Source organism: Plecotus auritus (assembly GCF_963455305.1).
Source record: "Plecotus auritus genome assembly, chromosome: 7".
NCBI lineage: Eukaryota > Metazoa > Chordata > Mammalia > Chiroptera > Vespertilionidae > Plecotus > Plecotus auritus.
In genome coordinates, this window is record NC_137774.1 from 46,230,220 (window position 1) to 46,253,249 (window position 23,030).

General features: G+C 49.6%; 1 protein-coding gene across 3 annotated transcripts in view; it reads right to left on the bottom strand.

Moving 5' to 3' along the window:
* PIK3R5 (phosphoinositide-3-kinase regulatory subunit 5) overlaps positions 1 to 20,616 on the bottom strand; it is a 71,729-nt gene extending 51,113 nt beyond the window's left edge. For 2 of the 3 annotated variants that reach the window (XM_080678004.1, XM_080678006.1), the window contains exon 1: positions 20,476 to 20,615. The gene's annotated coding sequence lies outside the window, so the exon portion shown is untranslated. Of the gene's footprint in view, positions 1 to 20,475 lie in introns of all 3 variants that reach the window. The other variant, XM_080678005.1, reaches the window with a different exon arrangement.
* Positions 20,617 to 23,030: the final 2,414 nt, after the last annotated feature.

Genomic DNA, 23,030 nt, shown 5'->3' on the forward strand with positions numbered 1-23,030 from the left:
ATTTATATTAGTTCACACAAACACTCCATCCATTCTTTTGTTCCGGCCCTCCGGTCCAGTTTAAGAACCCATTGTGGCCCTCGAGTCAAAAAGTTTGCCCACCCCTGACAGCCCCAAACCTGCTCAGAGGTCACCCCTGCAAGATGAGGCCGGGAAACACTCGCCAGGGACAGCAGCAGTGATTCCTCACACTTGACTAAGGCCCAGTGCACACACGGCAGTCCCCACCCCACCTCATCCCCGCCTCCTGCATGCCTGTGTCCCAGCCTGGGAGGGGGGTCTGGGGCAGAGCCAGAGCTTGGACCCAGACCTCCTCACCTCCTTCCCGTTCCTCCTCTTTATCAGCCATCTATCTAATCTGGGTCCTTGGAAAGTCCCCAGCTCTCTCAGCCTTAGTGTCTCCATAGATAAAGTGACGTCTGAGGGCCCCTCCAGCTCCAATCTGACCCAGGAGGGATGACAGATTTCCCTTCCCAGCCACATCTCCCCTGTGTCCAGCTATAGGACAGTGGCCCCAGCCGCTGCAGGTCCTACTTCTCAGAGCCACTCTGCTTCCTGTCCAACCACCGCAATAAAGGTGGGGGGAGTGCAGGTTGGAGGGGGTGACGACAGGTGCAGGGAAACCCCACTTCACAGAAGCACATGCTCCAGGTTGCATACGTCAGCAAGACATGACACCTGTTTCCCTGGTCTAGACTGTCCGCCTCCCCACAGCAGTGATGGGGTGGGGAAGAAGGTGGTCGAGGCAAGAGGGACAGAATGGAGAACGCCCAGAAGGGGGCAGGATGGTAAGGAGGCTTGAAAGGTAGGGCTGAGCAGAATAAAACACCTGAGGCTGAGACAGATGAAAGGGGTTCAAAAACAAAAACAAAAAAGTCAAAATGTACCCCAGCAGCCCCAATGTTTCCTGTTTTTCTAACAAATCGCCAACGATTTCCAAGAAAAGCAAACTGTGCTACACTCGACCCTGGGCACCGCCGCAGAATCCGCACACCTGGTCTGTGCTTCGAGAGCAGCAGGACCGGGCACAGGATGTGGCAGAGCCGCCCAGAGGTCGGCAGCCTGAGGGGCACGGGGCACGGCCGCAGCTCTCCAGGGATCCCGCACTTAGAGGGCCTGGCGGAGGACTCGGGGATGGGCCCCCTGGGCAAGTTTGAATTCTCCGAGGATTTCCAGTCACAACATGTGGGGCTCAGAGAGGCCCAGTGGGTCTTGCAGGGTCCTGGGCTTTTTCAAAAACCCCTGGAGTGATGGGCAGACCCCAGAGCTGGGGCTAAAGATCAGTGTCCTCTGACCAGGACTCCCACCCTTCTTCCCATGGCCACCTGCTCCTCCCTCAGTCGCCCCAGGAAGCACATCCTGACCCAGCCTGCCGGACTGATCACTCTGACTGCTCACCCTCCAGGAATACACAGCTGCCCCCTGAAGAGCCCCTCGCAGCCCTGTCCCAAGCCTTCTCTCCATCGGTAACCAGAGCCTCCTCAGTAGTGCCTTCCCCTCTCCCGCCGGCTCACCATCACTTTCCCAGACGGTTCTTTTAGACCAGGGTAGGGAATGTCCAGCCCCCGGGCCACTTAGGGCCCACAGAATCGTTTGGTCGGGCCCTGCCGAGGCATTAGGGATGAGTTAATTCAATGCTTAACCAAATATTGCAGGCTAATTTTTAAGTTGATAATTTTGTATGGCCCGAGAATGATGTTATAAATATCCACATGGCCCTTGGCAGAGAAAAGGTTCCCCACCCCTGTAACAGAGGGCCAGGGGTTTGTTTGTACAGAAAACTGAGCGACTTTGCCTCACCCATCGGGCTCGGGGCAATTCAGCCCAATGTAGACCTGGCCTGCCCTCGCTGAGAGAGACGCCTCCAGCACCACCCATCCCCAGGGCAGGGCAGGAGGCAGGCTGTGGGTGACAGTTTCAGATGGAAGGGAGGGAGACAGTGACCCCAGCCCCATCTGCCTGCAGCCTTGCTCCTATTGGGCTGGGACCCCAGTGTGCAGACTGGATCCTTGGGTCAACACCACACACACATACACACACACACACACACACACACACACACACACACACATTTATTTTGCTGAACCATTTGAAAGTAATTTCCAGGTTGCAGACATCATCTCCTAAATTTTAGATTCAAGCATATTGCACATGAGCCGATATCAGCCAGTTCATAGGGCTCAATCTAATACTTCAGCAGGCATCCCTTGAGAACAAGGACATTCCCCACTCTGGTGATGCCATTAGCACACTTAGTAAAGGGTAACAATCAACACACCTGCTCTGCCCCAGGGGCATATGAACTCTTGCAGAGCACCTGCTCTGTGCCTGAACACCCATCTTCCCCAGGCCCTGGGGCTTCATCCACACAGCGCACGCAGTAAGGGGGGAGGCCACCAGTCCCAGCAATCATCTCACACTGGGACTTGTCTCTGAACAGGGTGTGAAAAGACATCTGAAAATCCACGACAGTCCAGGGGCAGCAGGAAATGAGACTTTCTCCCCAGGAAAACAAGAGGTGCTATAAGAGATTGTCTTTTCCAACTTTGGTCACAACATCTGCCATCCCACAGCCTCTTCTACATTCAGCCTTGCCACTTTCCATCAAGAGGTGGAACCTAATACCCCTCCCATAAATCTGGGTGGGTTTGAAACTGCTTCAACCACCAGATGACAGTGGAGGTGACACTGTGGCTTTCCAAACTAGGTCATTAAGACAACACAGCTACTGCCTCATTTGCTGCAACACCAGCACTTGGAGCTCTGGGCTGTCCTAGAAGTAATCCGACTGTCCATTTAGAGGTTGGAACCCCCAGCTACACGGAGAGGCCATTGTAGGCACGCTGACTTCAGTGCCAGCCCCCAGCTGGCCGGGTCTTCCCAGCAGAGGCCCCGAGATTGATGAACACAGATAAGCCATCCCCATTGTGTTCTGCCCAAATCCCTGGCTCCCACAATCCGTGAGCATACTAAAATAATCAGTCTTCTACCATAAGTTTTGGATAGTTTGTTGCACAGCCACAGTATATGGCACATACTAGTATATATCTAGTGAAGGCCCCACCCCTTGACGGAAGCCAGGCCACATGGCCAGAAGCCATGTGTTCAGAAGAGCACAGGTGGGACAGCTGGAGGCAAAACCACCTGGTAGCTAAGATAATCGTAGCAGTTCAGAGGTGAAAGGGCTCTCAGAGGTTGTCCAACCTAAATTCATTGATTCAAATAAAAAGTTTTCTTAGTAAGTGAATATGACCACAGATACTTTGCTGGGTGCTGTTGTAGAGCCAAAGATGACTAATACACTGTCCTTCATTTCAGATATTAAGCTTCGCTAATGCCAGCGTGCAAGTGGCCAGTTCTGAGGACTAGAATGACCACAGCAACACACCAGGAACACTCCTGCCTCGGACCTTTGCACTTGCTGTTCCCCCTTCCTGGAGTGCTCTTCTCCCAGATGTCCATTCGGCTCACTCCCTCACCTCTGTACAGTTTTTGTATTATATTCTTAACAAGGACTTCCCACCCCTCTTATCACCAACTGACACAAAAAAACACATTACTTATTATTTACTGTGCTCATTGTCAGTCTCTCTCCTCCAGCCCCATTAGATTATAAACTCCATTAGGACGTGGAAGAGTGACTGACACATATTAGCTGGATGAATAAGTGAATTTTGAATGAATAAGTGATACAGAGGTTTGAAGGAAGATAAAAGAAGAAAGAAGCACATGGGATTACCCACACATAGTTTAACTGAGATATGGATGCTGCTTTTCTCATATGAATCATAAAACTGACCCACAGCAAAGTCTAGGGATGTAGCATTTCACCTTGACAATACATGGAAGACAGTACCTGGCTCCCCTGATCATCTCATCTCTTGGAAGGTTGAGGAAGCAGAGAAAAACTATTCCATCTTGTGTCGTTGATTCTGACCAAGAATAATGAAAGGTTTGTAAAACAGGAGTGAGGGGAAGACAGGAAAAATGATCACATCATTTTTTAATCCTCCAAGTTTGGACTAATCATGGAAGGAAATGTCAGGCACACGTCTTAGACTTTAAGAAAGTGGAATCAGAGAGGATGGCTTAAAAGGAAAAGAAAGCTCTGAAAATTAAATTCTGAAGGCACAGGCACAGAGCCTCATGAGAATGGTGTGGGGTTGGTGAGGTTTTCTGGGCCATATACAAAAGATGGAAGTGAGGTTCCCAAATAAGAATGGACACAAAAGAGCTGCAGTGAGCAGGCATGAAAGGAAATCTTGAAAAAAACACTGAGGACATTAATAAGGGCCCATAGAGTTATTTTCAGAGCCTAAACTTGGAAAGATTGAGCCAACCATGCAGGATAGGTGGGCAGTAGTCACAGATACCCAAGAGAGAGCGGAATTGCTCCACCGCTATTTCTTCCATCCTTTTCCTCCAGGAGGATGGTTATCTTTCTGGAAATCATGGATCAAAGATGGTTTATTTAGTCAACAGCAGATATATATGAAGGGTCTATTATTAGAGGGATTTTACTAAGGGGCGGTCCAGAAATCTCAAGGAGCTTGTGACCAGAAGGGAAGGTGGGCCTCTAAGAGACCCATCATCTCCATTCAAAGTGTGAGGAGCTGCAACAAATACAAAAAAAAAAAAAAATACAGACAACCCAATAGAAAAATGGGCAAAAGATTTGAGTAGACCCTTCACAAAAGAAGATATCCAAATGACCAATAAACATGAAAAGGTTCTCAATTTCATTAGTCATAAGAGACATGCAAATTCAAATCATGACGCAATACCACTAAACACCCACCAGAATGGCTCAAATGGAAAACACTATTTGTGAGGGTGTGAAGCACCTTGAACCTCGGGGCTGCAGGTGGGAGTGTAAACTGGTACAGCCACTTTCCAAATGGAAAACCTTTTAGCAATACCACTAAAGCACAGTCTGGGCATGCCCTACGACACTGCAATTCTGCTCCTAAGAATGTACTCAAAGGACATACGCCAGAAAGTTCACAGCAGCACCATTCAAAATAACCTTCAAACCAGACACTACCCAATGGATGAGCTGTCCCAGTGGAGGTTAATATGGGACTGGTGCACTAGGGACTTGGAGGAGGGTGAAGGTCAATTAGCAAAGCTTCTCCAAGAGGGTAGCTCCCGAGATAACTCCACAGGCAGGAGCCGCTGCCCTGGGTTTCGAGCATGGTGTTTGGAAAATGGACAGAGGCAAGAGGTGTGAATCAGAATGGTTCCTTCAGGGAATGGCCAGGCATTTAACCCCACTGCAGGATAACGTATGACACGGGGCATGCTGGGAGATGAAGCTGCATGAGCTGGGGTGGCAGATGGCACATGGCTTTATATGCCAAGCTAAGTGCTTAAGGATTTACTCCAGGGCCATGTGGAGCCACTGCCAAATTAGCAGCTGGTACATATATTGTCCAAGTGGAAATGACACATCAACCTTGTATTTAGAAGACCACAGCAGCAGAGGAGAGGGGGAGACTGTGGGAGAAGGGTCCCACACGGAGGGCTCTGAAGTAAATAGAGGGTTGGCTGAAAATGAGTTGAGGATTGCATGAGGATAAATACATCTCAGAGTCATACGGAAACTTGAGATTGTGAAAGGGAACTGCTATTAGTAATCTTTGATGGATTGGAGAAAATGAAAGATGTACAAGAGAAAGAGCAAGACAGAAAAAAGCAGAGACAGACACTAGAAAAGGCTGTGCTAATTTTTGAGAACATGAACAAGGTAGAATCTTGGAAACTGCAGTCTCTGAGCCCACTAAGCCCCTGGCAATGTTCTCTACATGTAATTGAGAGGCCGTTCATGAGCAAAGGATCTAGGGACCACCAGGCGCTAGAATGGACTCACTAATAAAGCAGGTATGACAGCAAAATGCCACCAAAACAGCATATCTGGATTTTGTGTAGAAAAATGTGAGCTGAATGGCAACACAGATGAATGCACTCACCACTTGTTGGAGACCGGGTGTAAACTGACAGAGTCCTTGCACCCAAAGGGACTCATAAGATTCAGTCCCCTGCCCACACAGTGTCCCCTGACTTGTTTGGATGGCGATTTCCAATTGTCAGCAGAATGAGAGCGACCTTTCATGGCTTACCAGAAGTCTGTAACTACTGAAGGTTTGCTGTACCGAGAATTTGGCTTCCTGCTTCATCTCCCTTAAGAGATTAAGAGGAACGGAGAGTGCGTTCCTTTTGAACTGACCTCCCAGTCAGTGTTTGTGTATAAAAGGTATTGCGCAGTTAATAAAGCTGCTGCAGTCTGTCAATGGCTTGCAGTCCTCCCGATCCCGCTTTCATGTCTTTCTTTTCTTAATTCCCACCTCCCTACCTCAGTCCGGTTCACCTGTCAGGCTGGCACTGACAACCACTGACTTCATAACCTCACCCAAAGGGTATGGAGAATCTTGATCCATGGGGACATCTCTCCTAAAATGCCAGAAAACTCCGCTTTTAGATCATTAGATCATGCCACTTAAAAAATTGTGGCAAAATATAAAAAAAAAACATAAAATTTATCACTTTAACCATTTTTAATGTACAGTTGTGTGGCATTTAGTATATTCACATTGTTGTGCAACCGTCACCACCATCATCTTCAAAACTTTTTCATCTTCCCAAAATGAAACCGTATCCATTAAACACTAATTCCCCATTCTGCCTCCTCCCAGTATACTAATACTTCAGTCAACACTGAGTTAATCTAAGAAATAAAATTATGTTTTACTAGAACCATAGTTCTACTTTCTGTCTCTATGAGTTTGACTCATGTAAGTGGAATCATACAGTGTTTGTCCTTTTGTGTCTGGCTTATTTCACTCAGTATAATGTCTTCAAGTTTCTTCCAAGTTGTAGCATGTGTCAGAATTTCCTTTCTTTTTAAGGATAAATAATATTATTCCATTGTATGTACATACCACATTTTATCTATTCATCCATAGATGGACATTTGGGTTGATTTCATCTTTTGGTATAGCATGCCATTTTTTTAATGAACAATTTTCAATAGGACTTAGAAGGCATGCTTACTATATGACAGAAGGGATGAAGAATATTTATATGACTGAAGATTCAGTAATATCTCAAACTAATAGTGTTCATATATGGATGAGACTCATAATTGTCCTGTGTCCAATCTCCCTTCTTCTATAGTAATATAATTTTTGGAAATTTTAGATTACATTTCCCAGATTCTTTTGTAATTAAATGTGGTCATATGATAACATTCTGGCCAATGAAATGTGAGTAAACATTGACAATTGCAATTTCCAAATGCTTTTAAATGCCTTCTTCTCCTTTCTCCTCTTCCTGCTAGCTGGAATGAAGATGTAATTGTAATTGCTAGAGTTGCCATTATATGAGGTGAAAGCTACATGTTGAGGGAGGAGGAGCAACGAGATAGAAGGGGCATAGGCTCCCAACCTATGAAGATGACATGTATAGTCTGGATCACTTATTCTCAGACTATTACATGAGTAAAAAAATTAACCTCTATCTTATCTAAGCCACTGCTGTTTTGGGTCTCTCCACTACAACATCAAACCAATATACCAACTAATACTTCAGTCAACACTGAGTTAATCTAAGAAGTAAAATTATGTTTTTGTCTGTTACTATGTCATTCAGATACAGCTGGTGGGATTTCCCCCCAAGTTGTAGAGTATGTTTTATGGTCTGACCTTAAATAGAGACCACACAATGTACCCAAAATTCCCTTGTTAAGGGGACACCTCATAACAGCCAAAGTCATCCTTCAGAGAAGCCGTATATACCTTCTATACAGCATGGCCACCTCTGTGTATCCTACTCTGGGGCAGCAACAGCAGAAATGAAGTTATTTAAAGGTTAGATATTCTTTGGAACAAACTGGGTTGGCCAGCTAATGTTGAAGCAATTCAAGTTGAGAGGGTACCATTTTGGTAAATGAATTAGAGATCACCTCTTACTGGTCAGTAAAAAGGTACTTGAAAATAAAGTATGGGCATTACAAAACTTTTCCTCTTTAAATGAGATAAAATAGTTCAGTAAAATATAATGTTCCCAAGGCAAAACTATGGAGACAATAAAACAGGGGTGGAGAGCGGCTGGCCTGCAGGCCATATAAGGCCCATGAAATCATTTGGTCTGGCCCTGCGGAGGCATTAGGGGTGAGTTAATTAAATGTCTGACCGAATATAGCAGGCTAATTTTTAAGTTGATAATTTTGTATGGCCCTCGAATCCTATAATATAAAGAGGTAATATGCAAATGGTTGTTACACCATGATGCGTAACGACCAAACAGCAAGAAGGCAGGGCAGCGAGCTACGTGTAGCAGAGAGCTACGAGCAGCAATGGGCCGGGAGGCCCCCTGAGGAAAGCAGCAGTGAGCTACTCATGCACAGATTGGTGTGCAGGGCTACTAGTTATGTTATAAATATCCACATGGCCCTTGGCCGATCAAAGGTTCCCCACCCCTGCAATAAACAGATCAATGACTGAGAAGGGTAAGGGGAGAGAGAGAGATGAATAGATAAAGCACAGAGGAATTTTAGGGCAGTAAGAATACTCTGTGCTATTATAATGATGGGTATATGTCATTACATTACTCATTTAGCTAAAGCCATAGAATATTAAGGTAAGTTATGGACATTGGGTGGTTATGATGTGAAAATGTAGGTTCATCCTTGGTAAAAAAAAAAAAAAAAAAGAGTACAATTTTGGTGAGTAATATTATAAAGGGGGAAGCTATACATGAGTGGGGATAAGAGATCTATGAGAAATCTCTGTACTTTCCTCTCAATTTTGTTGTAAACCTAAATTTTCTCTAAAAAAATAAAATTTCCTTTAAAAAATAATGATGATGTTCTCACCTCCATCTACTGAGCAGGTCTTAGAAATAATGTAGCCAAATGAGAAGTAATCCCTCATCTTTGAAGAGAGGATTCTCTGAGGGCACTGAGCTCTGGACCCAAGGTGGAATTCAACTGTGGTCCCAACCCAATCAATCCCTTTGAAATCCCCTTGATGGAAACCCAGTAGAGTTTAGCCATGACCCAAGAAGGGGCATTCTCAGTCTGCCACGTGCATCTCAGGGAAAAATGTTGGCCATAACAGTGCCTTACCTTGGGCCAGGGGTGGGAGAATAAGAGGAATGGTGCCTCTTTCTTTTTACATGCACCCAATATATGGCTTTGTACTGAGAGCTGCTTCTATCAATTCCCACAAGTCCCCATCACCTTGCTTTTCTAGCTGATCAGGTATCTTCTAGAATAACCTCCTGTCCAGACCCATAAAAAGCTCATATGCCTTGGGCCTGAGCTCCTTAGCCCCACTAGTTCAGAAATGCATTTTCTTGATGCTACCCAAGTCTAATCCTTGCTCAACCCCACCTCTCATCACTCTTCTCAGCCCCACCCCTCAGGCCAACCTCTATCTCTTTCAAGTAGGTTTTTATTATCAGTTTCTTTAAAGGGCCCTGCCCTTATTTTAGTTCTTCCTTTGCATTTTATAGCAAACCTCCCTACACAAACCAATACTGTCGCACCATGACCCGCAGGCTCTTGTGTGGCTGTCAGGGGAGTCCTTTGCACCTCTGCCCTGCAGCTGGGCAGCTCTTGTTCCACATCCTTTCTCTAATGGGTTCAGAAAAAGAATTCACCACAGAAAACAACCTCAGATCTTTGAAGTCAGGTGGTAAGGTTGAGCCCCAAATTTGAGTCACCCACTCATTGATTACCCACTTACCAGAAAGGGAATATGGCATATTTCTGTCCCCAGGGCCAGGAGAGCCTGAGGCACTTTACCAGACCTTCCCAGGGACCAGAGATACAAGCTTAAGTTCTTGTGGAAGCCATGGTGGTGGTTCCAGGCTGGTGGGTGGGTGCCCCAGGGCTGCCATGGCCCTTTGAGGAGGCAGGTGAGCATGGACAGGGCACCACTCTCCATCTTTAGGGGAACTCTACATCAGAATGGGAGGTTCTCTCTCACTGGGAGTCCTTTCCGCCACTCTCTCCCTCCCTCAGAAAGCCCTCTTTCCTCTCCCAGCATAATTCCCCTTCAGAAAAAGAACAGCATCCTGGCTGACCTGACCCTCGCACCTGCTTGGGAGCAACAGAAGAGAGTGTCTTTCTGCTCTAAACAGCTCCGCATCAGACCAGCAGGGCCACACTGCGGAGCACGTGTGCAAGCTGTGAAGGGCAATATGCAAATTAATAACAATGATGAGTAATACTTTCTTTTCTCCTAATTTAAAAACCTGAGTCCTACGTCTCCCTTGACCTCCTCCAGGGTCTGCTTGGCCAGGTACCCCTGGGGATGTTTGAAGAATCCCCCCAAATCCTCCAAGCATTTCCTCCCCCCACTCTCCTGAAAGCACAGCTCCCAATTGCCCCACAGCTGCCGGGCAGGGCAGGCGGGACAGGAAGCCCCTCTGCCCAGTAAACACCGTGTTGCAAACAGATACTTCCCCAGGCTCCTGTGAAGCAGAGGTCACCAGGCTGGGCGTGGCTCGTCTGGGGCCAGTTCCCCAGGTCTTCCCCTGTCAGACTCAGAGAGCTGCTCATCTTAAATCGGACTGACGTGGAGGGTGCTAAGAGGACGCCAAGCAGTGGAGTCAGTCTGCAGTCTGCCAGGGGTCATGGGGTCTAAGCAGCTCAGAGGAGGACACCTGGCTTGCCCATACTAGAGGGCAAAGACACATAGTTTTGCCCCTTCAGATGCCCACAGAAGGCCAGTGAGGTGCCTGCAGGGTGCAGTCCTTGAGGAGGAGGATGACTGAACCCCCACAATGATCTCAGATGGGGACAGCCCAGCCACCAGGTCAGCAGCTATCCTCAGCTGAGGCCCAGGTCTCCCAGGTGCTGCTGCTCAACCAGACAACCTTTCATTCAGCAAACACTGATTGAGCACCACCCAACGCCGGCCCCTCCGGGCGCTAGGGAGTCAGTGCTGAACACAATGGTGGGAAGAAGGATGAGAGAGGCAGGAACACACATTAGGCCTTGGGGAAACTGAGTCAAGCAGTCTGGCTGGAGGAGAGGGTGAGAATTCCTGGAGAAGACTCAAAGGGCAGGACTAACCTTGGAAACTTGAACAGAAGATGAAGGACTGGATTTTCCCTATGAGGTGGGGTAGTATCGAAGATTTCCAAACACGACGAAGGAGCTTTCATAAGAAAAATCTCCTGGTGAAGCAAGGAAGAGACTGTGGCCCAGAAGCACCATGAACAGGCACATGGTGATGAAAGCTGAATTAGATGGCAGAGAGAACGATGGGGAAGTGAGAGAAGCAAGAGCTCCAGGGAAAGGAAGCGCCATCAAAACTGACGGAAGGAGACCAGACTTGGGGTGGTGAGCACACAATGCAATAGACAGGTCATGTGTTCTGGAGCTGTGCACCTGAGACTACATGTTACCAGTCGATGTTACCCCAATAAATTTAATTTTTGAAAACCTGGCTGGATTATGAGAACAGGTAGATGGAGGGGAGCTCAGAGATGACGCCAAGCTCTCAAGAGCAGGAGTCTGATTTCACTAGACATAAAACAGGGAAGTCTGCAGAGGAAGCTGCTCTGTGGACGAAGACTTGGGCTTTGGACATGTGCTGAAGGTGAAATAGTGAAAATAACCAGCATGGACATGGAGAAGAGTGTTTGGGGAGGGAGACAGGCACATTGGGGAGGCAAGAACAGGAGTCTGCAGAGGAAGGAGGAGGTGAGAGTGCTAAGAGAAGAGGCTCCAGGTGGAAATGTTGGGCATCAGATGCTACAGAAACTTCAAAGAGAGATGTGGGTTGGGAGCAGGCCTTTGGAATTTGCCCTTACAACGCCACCCATGACCGTAGGGGAATATGGGCAGGGGAAGGCGTGGCGCCATTGTGGTCTGAAGAAGGGTCTGGAGTCCTGGAAATCCTGCCAAAAGATGAGCACCATGAGGGAAGGAGCAGGTCCCCTCTGCTCAGCCCATCAGAGCAGCTCCCACTATGGAAGGGTAGACTTTGAAAACTCACCAGATGTCAGAACAATAGAGGCCATTGGCTCAGGGGGGATGTGGAGGTAAGCAGGGGACAGCTCAGACTAGAGATCTCATCTCCTATTCCTATCCTGCAGCCTGAACATCACACCATAGCCCTGTTTTCTCTTAAGCACAGTAGCAGGCCAAGGAAAGCTCTCTGAGCCTTTAATTCTCTCAAAACCAAACCCCCAAGATGTCAGTATAGACGTGAATGCAAAATGCAAAGGCCTAGGAAACGTTGGCTCAGAAACTGCAAGAGCAAGAGGCCATTCATTCCCAGCTCAACCTGCAGGTTGGGAGGTTGGCCTTGAGAACTTATCTCGGTCAGCCACAGAGGAAGGTGATTCTGAAGTGGAGCTCAATTCATTTATTTCACCCAGAGTTGGGACGAGAGATCCCAAGAGCAGCCTGGGCTCCAGCACAGGATGTGGGCAAGGGTCCCAGGTCAGGGATGGCCCCTGGGCCCTTCCCCATGGGTAACCACCAAAGTGCTCCTGCTCTGGGGAATGGGCTGTGAAGCTGTGGGATTTGGGAGGCAGCTTCCCAGCTTTGTGATTTGTTTATTCAAGGCCAGGGAACTTCTTAAATTCAAATTGTGTTCTCAGAACCATCATTTTTTAGCCCTAACCAGTTTGGCTCAGTGGATAGTGCGTTGGCCTGCGGACTGAGAGGTCCCAGGTTTGATTCCGGTCAAGGGCATGTACCTTGGTTGTGTGCACATCCCTAGTAGGAGGTGTGCAGGAGGCAGCTGATCAATGTTTCTCTCTCATCGATGTTTCTAACTCTCTATCCCTCTCCCTTCCTCTCTGTAAAAAATCAATAAAATATATATATTTTAAAAAGAACCATCAGTTTTTATATGACCAGATGGACACAGGCAGCATGATTTGGAGAACTAGCCACTCTCAGAAGCGGAGCGATCTTGGTCTTCATCCTCACAGCTATCATTTCCACATCCGACATGTATTTTCCCTGAACACTTCCCCCGACAGGGAACTCACTACCACTAGGCCACCTATTCCACTATCGCTCTGCTCCGGATTTCTCCAAGATCCCCTCGCAGCACGCTGAAGTCTATTTCCTTACAATGTCCCTTCACTGGACCCTTTTCCTTCTGGAGAGAGACCGCCACCGAGCAGGTGTTTGGCTTTTCCGAAGGATGCTGCCCTTCAAACATGTGAAGAGAGAGATTACTTTGTGGGTGCTCTCCTTAGAGGAAAACATCTCGCTTCTTCAGTCATTTTGTATTATGGCACCAGCAACTAGGGTACCTGTCTCTGGGTATAAAGTGGTTTATCAGCATCCCCACAAAATGCAGCACCTGGAGTGGAACTGCCCTCCAGCTGGCTCTAAGCAATTGTATGACCAAGAGTCCAAGATGGGTCTCGGGGGCTGGCGTGGGAGCAATGGAGTGACAGGTGTGCACCTGGAGAACTGAGGAAGAGAAGAGAAGAGAAAGGCCCAGGGAGCGGATAACCAAGGATCCGGCCATAAAGGACCTGAAGACCAGAGCCGTTCTCCCAATTTTCAGGGGACGGATCATTGCCCTGCAGGACAAGCTGGCCCAGGGCACAGGAGAAAATCAAATGCCTCCCAAACCACTTGGCAAAGCAGCACATCAAACCCTGACAACGCGGGACGGGAAAGGGGAATAGGCCAGCACATCAAACCCTGACAACGCGGGACGGGAAAGGGGAATAGGCCAGCACATCAAACCCTGACAACGCGGGACGGGAAAGGGGAATAGGCCGAGCTTACTTATGAGTATAGATGTACAAACCCTACAGAGAACCACCTCACCATATTAAAAGAATAAAACACCTTGGCAAAATGGAGTTTATTCCAGAAGTGCAAGGAGGGTTCCATAGAAGGACCTATAATAATAAAAGCATAATATGCTAATTAGACCAGACAGCTGAACGACCTTCCAGATGAAGCCAGGGCTGGGAGGGCCGAGCCCCTTGCACGAATTTCATGCATCGGGCCTCTAGTGTTGATATAATGCGCCACATAAATCTATCTCGAGGTGAAGGAATACAAGAATTGCCTAGTAGATGCTTAAAGAAGAATTTGACAAACTTAACTTCCATTCCTGCTTTTTAAAATCCTTAGAAACAAGGAGTTGAAGCAAACATGCTTCACACGTGGTGCCTGATTTCAGCACTTAAAGAGCTGTGACCACGTCAGAGAAACAAAGCCCCAAGCCAGACCCTGGAGCACGGCAGGGAGGGGCGTACCTGCGCAGGGGCTGCCTCTCTGCCTCCTAGACTGGCTCCAGGTGAACAGCCACAAACACACATTTTCTCTGACTCTCATTCCTGGCCTTCAACCCCCTTCTCTGGTTGGGGGAGGTGGGTGGTAGGGAAGCGGAAGGCTTCTTGTAAGGACACCCCCAGCAAAAGTGATGCTCTTTAATCAACTTGGAAATGGGTTGAATTCAAGACTTGATGAGAGATGCAGAAAGCGGATGCGAGGCGGTGGCTCCGTGAGTGGTCAGGGAGCTCGGCCCGCTGCTCGCTGCCTGGAGGTCTGCCAAGGAGTCCGGCGCCTCCTCTGCAGTCTGCAGGCTTCCACTGGCCAGCATCACCCCCAGCTTGCCTGTGACAATAGCTGGGACTATTCAAAGCGATTGCCGTAGAGAAAGTCCTGTTTTCTAGAGCAGGGGATATTATACTGGGTTACTCGGTGGACTGCAATGTTTAAGAAGACCCTGAAGTTTTTTTTTTTATTCAAAACTTTGAGAGAGGGAGAGCAATTGTGCACACACACGTGCTTTTTGGGGGAGGGGAAGAAGATGATCTATCACTTTGATCAGTTTTTCAAAGAGCCGCATTATCTAATAGAGTTTGAAACTCTCCTTTAAGAGCTGTAGGTATAGCCCGGCTGGCGCGGCTCAGTGGATAGAGTGTCAGCCTGCAGACTGAAGGTTCAATTCTGGTCAAGGGCACATGCCTGGGTTGCAGGCTCAATCCTCAGTGTGGGGTGTGCAGGAGGCAGCCAATCAATGATTCTCTCTCCTCATTGATGTTTCTCTCTCTCTCTCTCCCTTCCCCTTCCTCGCTGAAATATATATATATATTTGGAGAGAGAGAGAGAGAGCTGTAGGTGTAGATGTGATCTAACAAACCCAAAAATGCAAAGAGGAGGCAGGTCGCCTCAGCTTCAGCCGGGCAGTGTGGAAGTGGCTGTGTGAAGATTTGCCTGACAAGATTCAAAGCCACCACGCTATTCAGGAACAGATGCTCAGACCCCAAACCCAGAGATACGTCTGCAGAGACTTTGTGGTTCTGGGGTGACAACTTTGGATTAAGAAGGCTATGAGGGCTGAACAGGTGTCTTCATAGATGATAGAGAAAATCAGAGTTTCTGAACCCTGCGAGAAGAGCAACTCTGGGGAGGGACGTAAGGCAGGCCCAGCAAAGCATGTGATGGTTGTCTGTGGAGGGGGCACCCTATACCCTGATAGCCAGCGTGAAAGCAACCTGCAGAGGACGCCTGCACGGAGCCATGGCAGCAGCATGGAAACGTGCTCTCCGGTGATGAGCAGCGAAAGGAAAAGGGAGACACCCTGTCAGAGCATGTGTTTCCTTAGTGTGGTTACCTGGCCTTTGGAGTATGGGGGAGGCAGGGAAGGAGGAGGTTCAGGGGATGAGCCCTGGTCTATGCCAGGCATTGGGCGAGGTACTTGCCAGCAGTTAACTCATGTAATTGTCACAGGACAGGAAGTCTACAGAGCCCCGCCGAGTTGTTAAAGGACTACCTCAGAGGGTGCACCCAAAGAACACTCTGCACGTGTCTGCTAAATGCTAGGCATTACTATTGTTAGCGTTACTGCTTTTTAAATTTCATATCTCAAGTCTCAACTCTAACATGATTTTTTTCTTTTTTGTTTTGTTTTGTTTTGTTTTGTTGTTGTTAATCCTCACCTGAGGATATTTTTCCATTGACTTTTAGAGAGTAGAAGGGAAAAGGAGAGACAGAGAGAAACACTGATGTGAGAGAGACACATCGATTGGTTGCCTCCTGCACGCACCCCAACCAGGGTCGGGGAACCTGCAACCAAGGTACCTGCCTTTGATCGGAATCGAACCTGGGACCCTTCAGTCTGTGAGCCACCTCTAGCCACTGAGCTAAACAGGCTAGGGCTCAAAAATGATTTCTTTAGGAAAGCCTTTCCTTAATTCCCCAACTATATTGGGCTCCTTTAACGTAATCTCACAGAACTCCATAATTCTTGTGATTGTAATGAAATGATATATGTGCCTAGTGTCTTGTCCACTTGACTGTAATTTCCACGAGCAGGAGCACTGTATGTTTTGCTCATGAGTCCAGCACATGCCTGGCACACAGGAAGTGCTCCATGTTGAAATGCTGAACCAATGTGTGCAATGTTGAGGTTAAGGTGCATCACAGAAAGCAGCTGGTGCCACGCTGCCATGCAGATGGGGAAACTGACACCCAGAGAGACACATGGATTAGCCCAAGGTCACATGCTAGGAGTCAAGGACTCAGGCAGAAATGAGAGACCCTCACTCCATGGGAAGCAGGAGCCTGGAAGCCACCTTCAGCCCTCATCCCCAAGCCCTGCCCCCCACAGAGAAACCACACAAGCTTATTTGCCTAGATCAACAACAGCAAGAAGACTCTGGAGGACATGAAAATGAAAAGCACACCACTCCCTCCGACCCCACCCTCCTGCCCCCCACACCATCCTGTCCAGGCAGCTTCCACTGTTAATGTGCTTGGACTTGCCTGTGAGACCCTAGAGGGTTCATGGTGACAGCTTCACAGCCACACTGAGCATCAGTGAGCAAGCCACCGAGCCACGGATCAGACCCTGTCGGCCAGGGTGGTCAGAGTTCTGGTAGGAGGACATCATAGGCATGGCAAGGACAGAAGGAGTGGGTGCTCAGTGCTGTGGAGTGGGGAGGAGGTTGGGGAATACGTCAAAGATGATGTTTGGGCTGGGTATCCAAGGATGAATTCATGGTCCCCCGGGCAGGTAGAGGAAGTGAAGGGCAATGGGGGAGAAGGAATAGCACGTGCAAAGGCACTGAGGTTTGCCTGAGCTTCAGAGGGTGAAACAGGCTGGGTGGTGGAAGGCCTTCCTAGTCATGCTAGGGGGTATCGGCCTTCTCCAGAGGGCAATGGCAGCTCTGCAGGGTTTGCAGTTGAAAAGCAACTTGGTCTCATTTGTTGTTTTACATCACCATGGCAACAGGAGAGGCGCTGGACTGGGAGTGGGGGGAGGCCAGAGGCTGGAGGCAGGAGTCTCCACTGAGGCCACTTAAAGCTCAAAGCCTAGTACCCACATGGGTAATTCACTAGGCTCAAGAAGGACCCAATGTCTGCTTTGTGCCACCAAAGTCACCTCCTTCTTCCTATCCATTGTCCTCGCCCTCCTATTGGGTGCACCTTGCTATAGCTATATCTCACTTATCCAGAAGTCACTTAACCAGTAACCCCAATTATCCAGAACCTAGATGCTAGCCGGGAAGCAGACAGAAAAGTCATGTGGACAGCCATAGTTATGTCCAAAAGTAATGCCCTACAGAGCATGCACTTCACACCCAAGAGCACATGCAGGCTGCCACTCAAGCTTAATCATCTCTGGTCCAGAGTAAATGCCAGTGTCTGGCTGGCTGTGGCTAAGTGGTTGAGTGTCAACTCAGGAACCAAGAGGTCACGGTTCGATTCTCAGTTAGGGCACACGCTCGGGTTGCAGCCAATTGATATTTCTATGTCTCTCTCCCTTCTATTCTCTCTCAAAAAATCCGTAAAAACGTATTTTTAAAGAGTAGACACCAGCCAGGGTCAGCCCCGCTCTACCACTTTCTAGTCACGTGGCCAGGTTCCTCATGCATAAAATAGGGGCAACAGTTGTGGCTACCTCAGAGTGTGGCTGTGAAGATTAAAGAACATGATAAACTGGGGAGAAAGGGCAGAAAGAAAAAGGCAGAAAATGTGTCCTGAGCAGACACAAGGCACAAAAGAGAACGGCAGGTAGAACCGTGTGATATTTTCAAGATATTAAATCCGACACAATGTGCTACATTTATAAATGCAAGCAACACGTTTTACAAAGATTCCTTTAAAACTAGACACATTGAAAAGTTTTCGGGTGTTTAGAAGGCAGAGTTACTAGAAAAATTAATGTATACAAATTTACTTATGGGAATGTCAATTCTGTGTTTACCTGTGTACATCTAAAGTGTCCCTCAAATTTGGGAAAACATACATCGTGTTTAACAGAATCTAAGATGCCATCGATTGTATGTAAGACGCACCATTATTTTGTGTGCCACTAAGAAAGGAACACTGCTATCTATTCTAATGGTAAGATGCTATAGATGGTAAGATGCATTTTGATTTCAGAGTTGTTAAATTGTGAAACTATGCACATCTTCAAGTCAATGGAAATCTGAATATGCAATACGTTTGCTGTGAAAGTGTCTCTTCTCCTTGGGCAGAGAAGTAAGACATATTCTTTCCTTCACCCACCCATGTATGCCAGATGCTCAAAGCCAAATATAACACCTCTCCTTTGACCTGGTGATCACTCTATCTTGTCACTCCAGAAGCTTCCTCTTTCAAGAAGCTGATCCAGATTTTCAGCCCACCCATATCTCAGACAAACAAGTCTTCAGGTGTCGAGGGATCCCACAGAGCCCCCAGCTTAGGGTGAGCCTCTCTGAGCCAAGGCCGTGTGCACAGCTTGAGTGCTCACTGAACCCAAGCTGGGGCCTCCAGCACCAGGCTGCCCAGGCTAAAAAGCTGCTGGCTCTCCTTCTCCCACTTCTCAGCCAGCAGACCCATGGCCAGAGATTCACCCGGGACCATGGAGCAGCCTTCAGAGCCAGCTTCCTCAGCCTTCACCGGGGCACCTCCTATCATTACCACTGCAGTACTCCCAAACACACTGTAGCCCAGTGCCACCTTTATTCTTGAAAGAAACAAGAGGGGTGCATGGGAGGGAGGGCGAGGTGGTGGCTTACACCACAGCTTGCTGAGAGAAGACATTACTCACCCCCACCCAAGCTAGAGATAAGGGGGGAAGGATTTCTTAAAACCATAATGAGGCCAGCACACAGACTGGGCGTCCTCCTGCCCCACAGTCCTGGCCGGTTATGCTTTAAAAAAAAATCGAAGGAGGGTTTCCTGAAGCAGGAAGAGAGAGCTTGATCATCCTACCCCAGTGACCACGCTGAGGGAGAGGTGAGCCCTTGCCGCCTACTCTTGCTCTGCAAATACCCAGGAAGAAGCTCCCCTGTGCAGCCGCTCTTATCACACTTTTCCCATTTGATATTCCCACAGCCCCAGAAGTCGCTATTGGGGCCCATTTTACAGATAGGGAAACAGGCTGGGAGAGGGGCGGGAAGATGCTCAAGATCACACCGCCGGGCTTGGCTGGAACTCGGGTGCCCTTTCCACGCAACAGGGAGTCCCCAGACAGTGGCTCCAGCATCGTCACTTAAGGGGTTTGTTCAGATTGTAGAATCATACGGATTCCAGACCCCACCCCTGAGAGCTGTGCTGTAGGGCTAGGCCTGGACCATGTGGTCCAGGTGGTCCAAGGCCAGGAGGAAGGAGCGCTGGATGGAAAGATACTGGGCCCAGGGGGAGGCGGGGTAGGGGGAGAAGGGCAATCCAGAAGGGGCCTGGGAGGCAGCCCTGGCCTACTTTGAGTCCTCATTTTGCCTAACCCACCCCTCCTCTCTGCACCGAGGCTTGTTAACTCACTAGATACCACATCCTGCTACTTTCATCTCATCTTCCTTTTCCCTCTGAACAATCTCCTTCCTCCTACTGACCTGAACTTCTTGCTTATTTACCCCAGGACTGGGACGGGCCAGCCCGACGCGCACGCGCGCGCGCGCGCGCACACACACACACACACACACACACACACACACATACGTCACGCAAGGGACAGGCAGGGTGTAAACACAAATCCTCTGACAGTGCCAGGCGTGCAGTTCTCGAGAAGAGCAGCCACTGTCTGGGGCCCACGCTCGCTAGGAGCGGGCTGAGGCAAGCACTTCCTCGACCCCCTTTGATGGCAAAGGACCCCTGAGGACAATGCTCGTCGGGAGAGCTCCCAGGCGGAGAGGTGCAGACGCCGTGACCCCATGACACAGGGCGCACGCGGCCTGAGTAGGTGGCAGGAAGCTTTGGCCAACTCGGACCGCACGCAGTCAGGCGGTCCGGCAGCGGTCACGTAGACAACGATAGATGATCCCCGGAATGCCCCTGTCTCCGGAATTATTGGGACCGCGGGTGTGCGGACCCCGTACCCCGAAAGTGGCTCCTGTCCCCAGAGCCCTAAGAGAGCAGGATCTGTCCAGCCACCGCCGCAGCCGCTGCTGAGCCCACCGCTTCCCCACGGTGCCCGCCCGCTCGGCGCCGCCCGGAGCCCCAAGCTGGCCCACGACGGCCCCCGCCCCGGCCGCCCGGCCACACACCTGCAGTCCCCGCCGGGCGCCACGCCCCTCTCCAGTGACGACGCCCTGCGACCCGGGGTACGGTCGGGACCCCCGCACCTGGGCTGGAGTCGCGCGGCAGGTCCCAGCATCTGCCCAGGCTCGGCTCCTCAGGCAGCTGTGGGCGGGGCCGCGCCGTGGGCGGAGCTTGCTCGGGGGCGGGGGCGGGGCCTGGGCGAGGCCGGCCGCCCAGCGGGCCTGTTGCGCCACCTAGTGGCGGGGCAGGGATTGCGAGGCGCTAGGCTGGTTCACGAGTCCTCGGAGTCCCGCTGCAGCCGCCGCTCTGAGCCGCTCTGCCATCGGAAGGAACCGGCCCTGACGGTGGGCGGCCGCGGTGGGAGGGATGCCAGCCCCGACCGCCAGCGACCCCCGCAGGAGCAAGGTGCGGTTCCGCCGGGGGAGCGGAAGCGGTTTTGGACCCCGCAGGGGAGGTGGGCGGAGCAGGAGAGAGGCTGGGGTGGGGGCTTCGGGGAAGGAGGAGAAAGGGGAAGCTCCGAGGAGCTGCTTCCTTCTCTCGCGGAGACCCAGCGCCCCACTTCCTTTTACTACTTCTATTTTCTTTCGTTGCTCTTAACATTTAAAATGTCTGCGCCGCCTCTGTGCAGAACGACGCCTTGACCTTCACCCTTCCGCGGAGAACTAGAAACACCAGCCAGTCCAGACTCCACGCCTCTGGTCTGACTTTCCCTCCTTCCTTCCCGGTGGCTGCCACTTCCTCGGTTTCTCGCCCCTGAAGGGAGAGGGGGCATCTCCAGAGTCGAGGCCCTCTTCTGGCCTCCCCTTCTCTCCCCGCAGACGACGCAGCAGATGTGGTTCTACTAAGAGTTGGGTCACAGAGTCCTGGAAGTCAGAGCACACCCCTGTGCCTCAGTTTCCTCATTTACAAAATGGGGATAAGGTTTGCTGCTGTGTAGGCAGCCCCAGCAATGCAAGACAGCACTTTATTCAGAATGAACAGAGGGCAAGGCTGGAGTTTTCACTTCCACTATTGGACGCGACCGTGTCACAGTATCTGTCAGAAGTGTTCAGACTCTGCCACAAGGTTGTACGTTATTGTGGGTCAGAAGCCACAGCCCTACCTGAGGCTTGAGAGATGTGAGCACCAGTGACTTGTCTCTCCCTGACAACCTAAATAACAAAAGAGAGCAACTTCCCCAAAGGCCTAGAAACAGAAAGTCCCTGGGTGAACACGGAGGACTGTTCCCGCCGACAGTAAGAGATGGAAAGGGGCTCAAAACCATCTAGTACTTCTCCTCATTCACCACGAACCCCCTCCCGCCCCCCAGCCCCACCCCCAACACACACACACCACCATTTTACAAATAAGGAACCAAAGCCATGAAAGACTGAGAGGATACGCCTAAGGTCATGTGACTTGATGAGGGTGGGCAAGGACTGAAGTCCCCCCAACCCTACTTTTCCACCACGAAAGGGAGAGGGGGTGGGAAGGAGAGAGTCAGGAGATGGCCAGACTCGGGGGAAGGAGCAGAACTGCTCTAGCGTGAGGAATGGAGTAGCAAGAGTGACACGGTTGTGTGCCAGATTGGCATATTGCATTATGAGATCACTTTGAATGCTAAAGAAACTGCTAGAGGGGTGATGGCATCCTTGACTTCTTCCATGTCCTTGGTATTCCTAAAACTGCAGATTCAGGAAAGCTGAAGCAGAGTTGCCCCTCACAGGTCACTCCCAGGAAGCTGAGCAGCCCAGGAAGCCCACTCAGGCCCATCCTGCCTCCCCTCACAGGTGGGCGTTTTCTTCTCCATCAGCAGGTGTGACCCAGATGTTGAGTTTTCATGTTATTCCACCCCCTCCGTTTGCTCCACCTGTGTCTCCCTGTCCCAAGGCGGCAGGTCACCAACCAGGAGATCTGAGCAGCACCTGACACCTATTGGCCGAAACTTAGAACTGCAGCTACTGGGGCATCTTTGACTCCCACCTCCCCAAAGCAGCTGGTAAGACTCAAGATGTCTCTGTCACTCATGTGGCACCTGATTTTGTACCACCGTGTACAGCTCTGCTGTTGCTTCATTTAAAAATATGTCTATTTTTGTCTCTTTCTTTCCTTTCACTGTGAGGAGTCTAGTGGTCTCAACTCCCTCATCTTACATTTATGTTTCATTGCTCTGAAAATATCACCAAAGAAACCCCAACTGCCAAATCTAGTGCCCTCATTTCTTACCTTGCTGTAGCATTTGATGCTACCCCTCCTTGAGGATTATCTCCCTTGACTTCTCCTCTTCCGCCTCCAACCAATATTTCTGTTTTCTTTTTCTGGCTTCATTTTACAGCAACCCTAGGCAACATTTTTTTAAAATATTTTTTTATTGATTTCAGAGAGCGGAGGGGAGAGGGGAAAAGGGATAGAAACATCAATGATGAGAGAGAATCATTGAGCAGCTGTCTCCTGCACGCCCCCTACTGGGGATCGAGCCTGAACCCAGGCATGTGCCCTTGCCCGGAATTGAACCTGGGACCCTTCAGTTCGCAAACTGACACTCCATATGCTGAGCCAAACCGGCTAGGACTGCAACATT